The sequence below is a fragment of the Rutidosis leptorrhynchoides genome, chromosome 3 (assembly GCF_046630445.1).
Source record: "Rutidosis leptorrhynchoides isolate AG116_Rl617_1_P2 chromosome 3, CSIRO_AGI_Rlap_v1, whole genome shotgun sequence".
Taxonomy (NCBI): domain Eukaryota; kingdom Viridiplantae; phylum Streptophyta; class Magnoliopsida; order Asterales; family Asteraceae; genus Rutidosis; species Rutidosis leptorrhynchoides.
Window position 1 is genome coordinate 460655592 of NC_092335.1, and position 12370 is coordinate 460667961.

Genomic DNA, 12370 nt, shown 5'->3' on the forward strand with positions numbered 1-12370 from the left:
GTGGTTGGCGATGGATGAATCAAAGCAGTAAACAGGACCCAAAAGCACCAAAAGCCTTCGGCTTTCCTGGTGCAGTTTGAAACTGAACAAAGTGATGAAGATGGCGGTAGTTCTTGGTTACACACGGTGGAGTAAAATGGCAGTTTGGTTCTAATCGAAGTTGCAACCGAAATAATGGCAGCGGCTCAATGGTAATAGTAATGAGTGTTGTAATGGTTTAGATGAATGAGGTAATCAATGGTGGTGTTGTGTATGTAACTTTGGTTGGTAACAGTAGTTGAATTTAAGTAACATAATCAGTGGTTTTCTATTTCATCTTGGGATATTTCCATCATAACATAAAATAGGAGATGATTATTAATAGTTCGAGTGGTCTATCAGAGAAAGAAATATGTGTTGTAGTTGCAAAAGCAAGTTTAAGTGTGAAAGGGAGAATGTTAGTTAACACAAAAGTTTGGAATGGGATGGTGGTGTGTCGATGAAATGTATATGTATTTATAATATATATAATAATAATAATAATAATAATAATAATAATAATAATAATAATAATAATAATAATAATAATAATAATAATAATAATCAAGAGTTAGAGAAATGTAAATCCTGTTGTCACCTTTTATTTTATTTTAAGATTATCACATAGAGAAGAAGCACTCAAATGGAAAAAGTTGCCAACTTTTGATAGATTAAATAAAATAAAGTTTATTATTTGGATAACCTCACCTGTAAATGAAATTGATATTGATAATTTTGGAATCAAACAAGAAACTTTCGCTTATATAATAGGAATATATGTTCCCACTTGAATTATAAAAGTAGCCACTTTTTAAAAGAATGAATATATAATATGATTATATTATTACAATTATTAAACGAGTGAGAACAGAAAGAAACAAAGAGCTAAAAGTTGTAGCAGGTGGGATGGATATTTGATGCATGTAATTGTGTCATAGTATGCATTCGTCTAAGTTAGTTGTTGAACATAAACAAAAATAGTAATATTCCATTTGGTTAAATATAAGCCATGCATGTATATATATTAATCACAATAATCATCACCATAATAATAAAGTAATAATAAATAATTGAGTAGAGAATAAAACTAGATTGATATTTTAATTAAGTTAGTGCTTGTGATGGTGTTAGGTTAATGATTATCGTTACAATGATATGCATATATATCAATATAAATATGCCAGTAGTGATAGCAATTGGTAACAGATGGTGGGAATATATATTAAACAAAGTTGTATGTGGGGTGTCCTGAATTAATAAAAGAAGAGTATAATGTGATTATGAATGTGATATATCGGACAATCAAACAAAAGTGAATATATCATTCTCCAATTTAGTCCCAATTACAAAACAAATGATTTTGTACAGAAAATATATATTAGTGGCGAATAAAAGTCTTCAAAATATTTCCAAATTTTTTACAGTAATTAAATTTATTTAAAAAAAATTGGCCATTAACTATTAAAATTATTAAATAAAAATTTAATTCGCTATTCGCGCTCGTTCCCAGGTAAAATAGAAAAAGTGTTAAAATTTGATATTTAGATCCTAAATTCATTTCTAATAAGCCTATAATTTATATTACTCATTTTTGGATCACCGTTTATTTTAAAATCACACAAGTTCGAATTAACTTCTATAAATAATAATCGAAACGTCCAACGAGTATTACATTCATTTGATATTTATTTTTAATATACTTTATTTATATATAGAGATATATTTTAGATAATAATTATTATAATATCCTATTTTTATTTTATTAATTTTTAATAACAACAACACATAATACTTCAAATTATATTTCGAATTATTATTTATATATACATACACACATATCTATTTACAATTAATTGTTCGTGAATCATCGAGAGCAGTCGAAGGTCAATTGTATATATGAAACAGTTCAAACTTTTTTAGACTCAACATTACAGACTTTGCTTATCGTGTCGGAATCATATAAAGATTAAGTTTAAATTTGGTCAAAAATTTCCGGGTCGTCACATATAATTATATTATTAATATACTTTTTATATTAATAACATATATGTTATATTAATAATAAGTTCTATATATATAAAGTAGTTAATATATATTTCCAAAATTACATTTATTAATATAAATACATTCTTTTTAAAATAGTTTAATCATGTAATTTAATTCAATATAATATAATAATAAAAATTTGTATTAAAATTTATATATATGATAAAAACAAATATTTATATGTTAAGTAATATAATTTAATTAATATCATTTTAATGAAGGAAATATAGTGATATGTAATATTAATATAATTATATTATACATAGTAAATATATTTATATGTATCAAATATTTATTTGGTAAAATAATATTAATAATGAATAAAAGTTGTATTATTTTGTAATAATAATAATTATTTTGATAATAACAATAATTATATTTACAATGATAATAATAATTTTGATGGTAAATAATAATTATTTTTAGTAATACTAATATCATAATAATTATAATATTAATGATAAAAACGTTATGATCATGTAAATGATTATAATAATACAAATAATGTTAATAAAAATAAAAAATGATAATAACGATAATTTTAATAAAATGATAGTTTTAAATTCCATACTTTTTAATAATAATATATCTAATAAAATGATAATTTTTAATAATAATAATTTTTAATAGAATGACAGTTTTAATAACAATGATAAATTTTAAATGATGATAATAACGATGCTTTAGTAATAATGATTATAATAATTTTCAATATTAGTGTAAATTATCTTAATAATAATATTTATTAAATATACTAATTATCATAACAATAATAATAATATTCTATAAAAATAATAATTCTATCAAAAATGATAATTTTTAATGATAATAATCCTAGTATGATATTTTATAATAAAAATGATGTTTCTATTAAAAATGATAATTTTAATAAAAGTGATAATTTTAATATTAATGCTACTCTTAATAATAATAATAATGATAAAATATAATAAAATAATAGTTTTTATAAAGATGTTTATTTTTAATAATAACGATAATGTCAATAATAATATCAATTATAATAATTATAATAATCATTTTTAATAATAATACTAAAATTAATGATAATGTTAATAATAATAATAATTATTATTAGATAGTAATAATAATAACGATAACAATAGCAACAATAGTAATAATAATAATAATAATAATAATAATAATAATAATAATAATAATAATAATAATAATAATAATAATAATAATTATTATTATTATTATTATTATATTAATAATAATAATAATAATAATAATAATAATAATAATAATAATAATAATAATAATAATAATAATAATAATAATAATAATAATAATAATAATAATAATAAAAGTGACGAGAGTTATACCATCTTAATCTCATCGCCATTGACCCGCTATCCTCATTGTACCCATAACCTCCTTAGCTAACCCATAACTTCATAGCTTCAACCTAATCGAAAACCCGTTTTGAAACACGCGAGCAAAACCCCGTCGTAGTATTTTATATGTAATACTAATACTAATAATACTAATACTAATAATAATATTACTAATAAGATTAATAAGATTAATAAGATTAATAATAATAATATAATAATAAAAATAAATATATACGGAGTACGTGAATTAGATAGAGAGATAGATATGGATTGAAACCAGAAAGCGTTCAAGGCTTTATATGCCACTTCTGGACCCATGAGCTCCGCGATCGCGGAGGTTAAGTGAGCATCTAGCCCGCGATCGCGACATGACCACTTCCAGCTCACTCTTAATTCCCTCGTGGGCTGCCGATAGTTTTTAATATTATATATATATATATATATATATATATATATATATATATATATATATATATATATATATATATATATATATATATATATATATATATATATATATATATATATATATATATATATATATATAATATTCACATGCATAGTTAACTTGTAATTTTAGTTCCATAACTTGTACGTTGACGCTTGACTCATGTCCCGGTTCCGGTTATTCGAACATCATTTCGTACGCTTAGAAAACTAGCACATTACATCTCGCGACTTGTACCTTTGTCAACAATTTGGCTTAATTCGCCAATAACTTATATCTCTCAAGTGTAACCTAATCATTTAAGTGTTTTGGTCATTTGCTTCTATAAATCGTCTACTCGATATTTGTTAAAATATATTAAATGATATTATTTAAAATCTTTACTATAAGAAAGATAAATATAATCAGTTAGTTATATAACTAAATAAATATTATATTTTGTCACTTATAAAATATACATATTATCGTTTAGAAATTTGTATAACAAATATATATACTCAAAATCTTTATTTAACGATATAATCTATAGTTTTTTTCAAAACTAATTATATTTAAAGTTTATAAAAATATAAATTCTAAATCTTTTAAATAATAGAAAATATAATATCAAATAACGTTTAAACTTTAAAACTTAAATTGATATAGTTCATGTATGTACTAGCGTTATTTTAACTTCTCAAACATTCTAATTAACTTATCAATAGTCAAGAGGAAATTATCGTAAAACATGTACATGAATCTCCACGGACTTTTGTCTAACACTCGATAATTGGCACTTTGTTCTTACTTGTGAATCACATTACCAATTATTCCGAATACCGTTAAAAAGAATAGATTTCTTAAATCATAATGGACCTCACAACAGAGACCCGTAATCATATCACAATGTATCTGATAATTCAATCATTTGATATTATCATATACTTCCGTCGATAATTATATTAAACTATTGAAACAAATACGTTTACGTAAAGTATTATACATCTAATAATTTGATAACGTTTTTAATTAATATAACTATATATTATATATATACATGTCTATATACACATAAATGTTCGTGAATCATCGAGCACAGTCAAAGGGTAATTGAATATTTGAACATAGTTCCAAAATTTTCGAGGCTCAACATTACAGACTTTGCTTATCGTGTCAGAAACATAATAAGATTAAGTTTAAATTTGTTCGGAAATTTCCGGGTCGTCACATTGTTTTCTTAGGTTTCAATATATCTGACTGGGTGATTTCGAGATGAATCGGCAATTATGGGAAAAAAGTCATATTTTAGTTATTGAAAGTTGATCTTCATTACTGATAAGTTTTATTACAGTTGTGATAAAAATAGTTATAATGAAGTAGCATAATATGATCATATTTGTTTCGACGAGACTTTTTTGTTAATGTGAGTATTAAACTAAGATATTGAAAATATATGTTAAATCAGATGTTGGGTTACAGGCTCGAAACAACTGATCCTAATTCAAACGATTCAGATAATAACCAGTTCTGGTTTTGGATATCAGTTACACATTCTTCAGTAACGGTGAGTGTTGTTGTTTATTGGTTTGGTTGATTTTGGTTGCTAAAGGTTATATACTGTATTTTTTATTTTTTTAGAATATGTACGTCTACTGCTCGAACTGACGCCAAATAGTTATAATGAAGTAGCATAATATGATTCATATTTTTCATTTTTTTAACCTTAATTTCATTTTATTTTTTGCTGGTCATTTTGAGTATCATTTTATCATTATCAAGATTTAGATTACATGGGTTGCATACAAAATGTTGGAGATATAAAAACATATGGCACAGTGACGGAGGATAATAAGGGCAGGGGGTGCCATGGCCTCCCCAAAAAATTTTGTTCTCAATAGCAATTTTTATGATTTTAGGGACTAATTATGTGAAATTCAAATTTTGATCCCATCAAATTGAAATTTAGATATCTAGCATACGGTTTATTCATTGAATTTATTATTTATTTCTATGGATTTTTAAACTTTTGTATTCATTGTGTATAGTAATATATAGAGTTATATATAAGTATTATTTTGTTTTTTTTTTTTTTTGGGGATATCAGTATGAGATCACCCAGGTGGACTTAACCACCCACACACGTTCATCTCCTGTAACATTACATGCTTATTTTATTTAAAATTTAGCAATTTAGGGATATTTTAGTGACCTTGAATAATTAGTTAAACAAATTGAATATAACCCTTATTTCATATTGAGACAACATGTTTTGATTGGGTTTTTGGCGCCCTCATTATTAGTGTTCAAGCTTCGTCACTGATATGGCACGACGATTACTGTTCTGAAAGTTTGTCGCAACATTGGCATCTAAATTCTCAAGTACGTATGCCCTATTATCGTTTCCTGTATTTTGTTGAAGTTTACATCAATGCTTTATACAATACTTCTTTATTGCTAATTCAGTTATTTTTTGTTCTTTTGTTTTTTTTTTTTTTTCATTCGTAGTTGGCATGAGTCGCCTAAGAGTTTACATTCAAATGATATCTTCACAAGTGAGCATTGGGAGGTAGATGTTTTTATAACCATATTTATTTCTTTTTTGGTGTTTGGTTGTTGTTCTCGGTGTTACTTATGCGAGTGGATTATCAAAATAACCATATTTCTATAAAACTATTGTTATTTGTATTTCTATTGTTGCCGTTGTTGTGCCATCGTTGCCGCCATCTTCGTCGTCGCAAACGCTACACGGTATTCCTTCTGTGCTACTTTTTATGCTCATAATGCTCATATTTCTTATTTTTCTATCATCATTTAATGGTCTGTCATTCATGTGTTTCGAGTACTAACGATATGGGTATAGGATGTATTAGGAATAAATCAAGTACAAGTTATCAATTCTTTATATACTATTTAGAATCAAAAATGAGTTTTTTGTATGATTAACTCGGCAACAAACCAAATGATAAGAATCTTTTAGATTAAGTGTACAAAAAATGATCATTTGATTATGTTATTTTTTGATATTTAGACCTTTAATTGATTCTTATCAAAAGTGGTGTTGTTAACAAAAATATTTGTTCAAAAAATATTAGTTACTGCTCAATATGTTTCTTGATTGTATGTCAAAATGTAGGTTGCTAATATTTTGATTGTTTCTCGCTTGCTGTGTCATGTATTCATTTACATAGTCTTGAATTCGATGCGTTGAACGAATATTGTTGCTGGTGCAAGTGTATTTGACATGACATTAGATGTTGTTGCTTAATAAAATGTTTTTGATCTTCCTTCTAACTCAAACTGAATAAAATGTTTTTTAGCTTCCTTCTAACTCATATTGTTTATATGTGTGGATGATCTTTCATGTTACATTAATTTAATCAGTATATTGTTATTGAAACAACAAAGTTATAGGCTTTAGTATTGCTTATATATACATTCTTATCTTATATGTTAACACCATGAATTAACTGTTAACTGATGTGAACATGTTATACGCCTATCAAAATTGATTATTTGATTTTTTTGATATTTGGATATCTTTGATTAAGTGCAGAAAAATGAGGATATATAGTTTTGGTTTACTATATATAGTTGTAGCAGTCAATAAGTAAATTAACATCATTGGTTATAAATTTCAAATCATTACAGGTTGTGGGTGGTGGCAGTCTTGGCCTGCATTGTAGAATAAGCTGTATTGCACAATCTTCATCAACAAAGTTATTGTATTCAGCTTATGAATTATGAATGGGGTTCATAGAAAGAAGGTTAATCAACGAGGCCGTGATGATGAATTTGTTGTGGTTCGTTCGAGCAACAAGGAAAAATTGTTTCGTATTTTGGCGGGGCAACTTACAGTTTGCAGCCATAGCGATTCATATTCAGTTGCTTGATTTTACAGACATACCTGAGCCTCATATCTCTTCAGTTTTTCACAAATGAAGAGTTCCTAAGGTTTTATGTCTTACATTTCTTCTGAACTTGCTAACCTTATTAAACACGGGTTGTTGGTAGTATTATTTCGCCGGTTTGGTAGGCTGTGATGATGATTTTGTGGGAGTTGGGTTGAGCAATGAGAAAAAAATGGTTTCGTATCTTGGCGGGGCAACCTACAGTTTGCAGCCATGGCAATTCAAGTTCTCTTGCTTGGTTTTACACACATATCTGAGCCTCGGTTATCTTAGATTTCTACATCTGACCCCAGTTCAACTGAAAACGCACCTGATTTTGATTATTTGAAGGTCTTTACAATCGTAGGTGTTTCGATAGTTGCATGTTGTTTTCTTATCGCTTTTTGTTTTTTAAATTGTATCATTAATGGTTATGTTACTTATTGTTGTTTTAAGCTTTCAATGTTTTTTTATGTTTGTTAAATAAATTTTTTCCTGCCTGTTGTTCATGAACTTTGTTTCAGGCTTTATGCATTACAGGGTTGCTTAGTGACCGTTACAGGTAATTTTTTTGTTTTTTTTCTTTTACTTTTCGATTTATCCATGTTCTTATAATTGTATTTGTTTCAGTGACACCATTAATTAGTGGTTCTGTTACTTATTGTTGTTTGAAGCTTTTAATCTCATCACGTAGATGGGTAATGGGTCATATTGCTTTTATCTTTTATTTTTTTGATTTTGTCAACAATTATACATCATTATTCTATGATTTGGTCTCATTGCTAGCAACCATTCAAATACTATAAAATATTAGTTTATGGAGTTTCAAATTTATTCTTGATTATCCAGATGCTAATGATTCTGAAAATGATTTCGTTACAAAGATGTTGATTGCTTTTACGCTTATTTTGGTATGTAACATACAAATTGCAATATGTAACTGTATTTTGGTAATTCGTTGTATTTGGTTTGGTTCAAAATCAAAATTTGATGAGGTATGTGGGTTTTGTTTGTTAGGTTGCAAAAGAGGTTGACTGGGATATTTCAATTTCAATCGACCATTATGGGAAAGAGTTTTACAACTATGTTTCGATTTCAATCGACCATTACAGGAAAGAGTTTGACGATTCATTGTAAGGTAAATTTAATTAAAATCTAAATTTCATTAGTTTCTAATTGTTTTTTTTAATTCAATATGATAGATTATATATTTATATTAGAGTCTGTCAGTTTTCGTCGGTGAATTTGGGTTAACGTATAAGAAAATGAGGTTACCACTTCATATTTTTTAATTTAATTGCAATTACTTCTCATAGTTTCACTTATCGAATACTTTTGAAGAATGAGGATTTTGATTTTAAACCATGAAGCACATGGATTCACATTACATCATCGGAGGTAATGCAATATAACCTTTGCTCATCGTTGTCTAGCATAAGTTACAACTTGGAACCTTTGCTCATCATTGTCTAGCATAAGTTATAAGGAAAAAGTGTCCTTAAATACATATCCATTAAAAATAGACTTTTGGGTGAAAGGTCAGTAGAATGTTCATTGTTTAACATACCTTTCTTCTCCATTTTGCTGGCTTCACATAAATATCATATGCATTTTTCTTAAAAGATCGAGCTTTCTTGACAACTCACTCCTCTACATGTTGGTTTGAAATCGTTATTAATATCAGCAATGTGCTCTAAACTCACCAATATTAAACTCATATTTACGATAATAAGCTTACTTACTTGCTAACCATTTGCCCAATGTAGGAATTGCATTTTCCTATGGTCGGTCAAACAAGCTTATTTATTGAAAAACGTCTACTCTGAATGGATCATCGTGATGATCAAAATGGTATAACTTTCGCACTATAACACTAATCTTTTTCTACTAATTTTATGTTTCTTGCAGGTGCTCTGTGCACGTGGTTTAAATGTTAATCCCTACCTATGTTTCATGAGCCTTATCAATGTTTCGATATATGCTTCTACTTTTTCAGTATTTGAGAATGATTTGTTTTACCTGTTGGTTTAAATAAGTAATTATTGTTGATTTTTTCATAGGTGCACCGGTTAACCGTAAGGTCATCTCCAATTCTTGTCAAAATATAGTACTTGACGCAATCTATTGAAATTTTGCAGTGGCGGCTCCAAGTTGGTGATCTGAATGTTGTAGAGATGGTGGTCAACGCAAAAGCAATGGCACAGTACAAAATGTGTTAAAGGTCTCCGAGCAGTACAAAAGGTGTTAAAGGTCTTCGGGCATTTAGTTAAGAGTTAAATTCAGTATCTCGATGTAAATAAGTTGGTATAGTAAAAAATGGTACGGACAAGGAATTCGGGCATGGGGTGTAAGAGACCCAACTTGAAGTTTTTCTTTCAGCAAATAAACATATATATGTATTGTCTTGAAGAAAACGATTTGAGGTTGTATTATTAAAATTCAAATTGTTTAAACACTCGATAGAGGTGGAAAACTGATCATAGGCCAACAATATTCAGATTTCGAGACAATAACGTTTGTTAGGGCCACACCATTTGATTATGGCAGTGGTCATGTTAATCCCAAACCGCTTTGGATCCTGGCCTCATTTTTTATGCATGTTTGTTCTTTTTATGCACAACTAATATGGTATGAACTCAAGTTTGCAAACTGAATAGGTTAAGTTATCCCAAAAACTTATTGACGATATTTCTGACTCCCAACAACAATTATTATGTCAAACATAACTACATAAATTTATAATGTCTCTTTTTATAAAGTCTTAGCCTTATAACTACAATATTGTTTTATTGACAAAAAAAAATCTACACATTATAAATCATGTAGCACTGTTATTCAGTTGATTTACTATAAACCTAACAAATACTTATTAACATATAATGATTCTAACAAGTCAACACAGGTTCAAAACTTACTGATCCTGCCTTACCATAAACATTATTTCTTTATAAACACTCACATAGTCCCGCGAATTCGCGGATCCTTCACTAGTATAACATAATAATATAACAAAACACACACACAGAGATATATACTTGTGTGAAAGAAATTGTGCGGGCGGACAAATTTAATATTTACATGCAAGGAAATAAATAACGAACAAAACGTAAGGAGTAAAACGTTAACCTAAAAAACAAAACGTAAGGAGTAAAACGTTAATCTTAAAAAAAAAAAAATGTCATTTTGTAGAGAAACAAAGGAAACAAGTTGCATTATGAAGAACATGAAGTGGGCCGAACTACAAAACGTCACTCTACTTTGAAACGAGAGAAGTTAACACGAACTTTGAATCGATCTATTGTGACGCACATGACTATCCCCAAGTTATTTTGCTTTATGACGGGTTATCACTTGCCATAATCCCTCTATGAAACTTCCCCAATCCGTCAAAACGTGTACATTATTAAGAATCACTTTACTAGAAACGTTCTTAACATTATTAAGAAGCACTTTACTCGAAACTTATACTAAGCAGATGATATTACAACCTTAATAAAATTCAATTTAATTAACATTTATGTTATCCTACCTGTATCTTTATACATGTTGGAAAATATAACCAATATGGGTTGTGAGTAGAGATGGCAATGGATCGGATATGGATCGGGTGAGGCCGTATCCATATCCATATCCATTTATTTTTTTTAGTTTTCATCCATCCATATCCATATCCGTCGGGTGAAGCGGGTTAATGGATAATTATCCATATCCGTTTAAATTTATCTTATTTTTAACAATTATAAGCGGTGGTTCATTATATACGATCAAAAGTAATATTTTTTTAATAGTTTATGCGACTGAAAGTCACATTTTTACTAATCTATATAACAAATATTCAATAAATAGCCTATTAAATATGTAAAGATATCGACATGTAAGTTGCTTACTTTTAGTTACATGGAATCACATTTAAACCACCAAAGTATGATAAATACATTTAAATTAAACAAAACAAAATATAAGAATAAAGTTATATTTTTAGCGAAAATATAACGAAAGATGAATATGAATATAATTAATGAAGTATCACTACATAAATGATATTAATTTGAGTGATAAATTTATATATTTAGTTATTTCGGGTGGAAGCGGGTTCATCCATGGATGAAATTTTTTCGTCCATATCCATATCCATATCCATATCCATTTAGATCATCCATATCCACAAATAATCGGGTGAATCGGATGGATATCCACTGAATCGGGTATCCATTGCCATCCCTAGTTGTGAGACACAGCCAATGAAAATGGACATAAAGAGGTCCAGTGGCATATAACTAGAAAATGATGCTGGTTTGCTTTCCCAAAATATCTTGAAATAAGCGGAGTAAAAAAAGGTTGCTAAAAGCAAAAATAAGATTAAAATATATAAATGCATTTAAAATTTACTCTGTATCTTTTATGGAAGGGAGATGATTCTGACACACCACTTTTTGATCTATGTACACTTTTGTCCCATAAACTTACAGTTATGCCCCTAGAGAGTTGAACTTCTATTATTATTATAATTATAAATTATAATTAAGGGTAAAATAGGTAATTAAGTGTGCATGGATCAAAAAGTGGTGTGTGAGAATTAGGGATGGAAAAAAGACCCGTACCCGACGGGGAAACCCGAAACCCGACAATTTTGG

General features: G+C 27.7%; 2 long non-coding RNA genes across 2 annotated transcripts in view; both read left to right on the top strand.

Annotated features, from left to right (window-relative positions):
* The window catches only part of LOC139898029 (uncharacterized), a 69460-nt gene extending 63792 nt beyond the window's left edge, over positions 1 to 5668 (top strand). The window contains exon 3 of the long non-coding RNA XR_011776859.1: positions 5091 to 5668. This is a non-coding gene — a long non-coding RNA (uncharacterized lncRNA). The remainder of the gene's footprint in view (positions 1 to 5090) is intronic.
* Positions 5669 to 6168: 500 nt separating this feature from the next.
* Positions 6169 to 7535, top strand: LOC139898030 (uncharacterized). Its single transcript, XR_011776860.1, has 3 exons — positions 6169 to 6228; positions 6355 to 6597; positions 7498 to 7535. It is a non-coding gene; the product is annotated as an uncharacterized lncRNA (long non-coding RNA).
* Positions 7536 to 12370: the final 4835 nt, after the last annotated feature.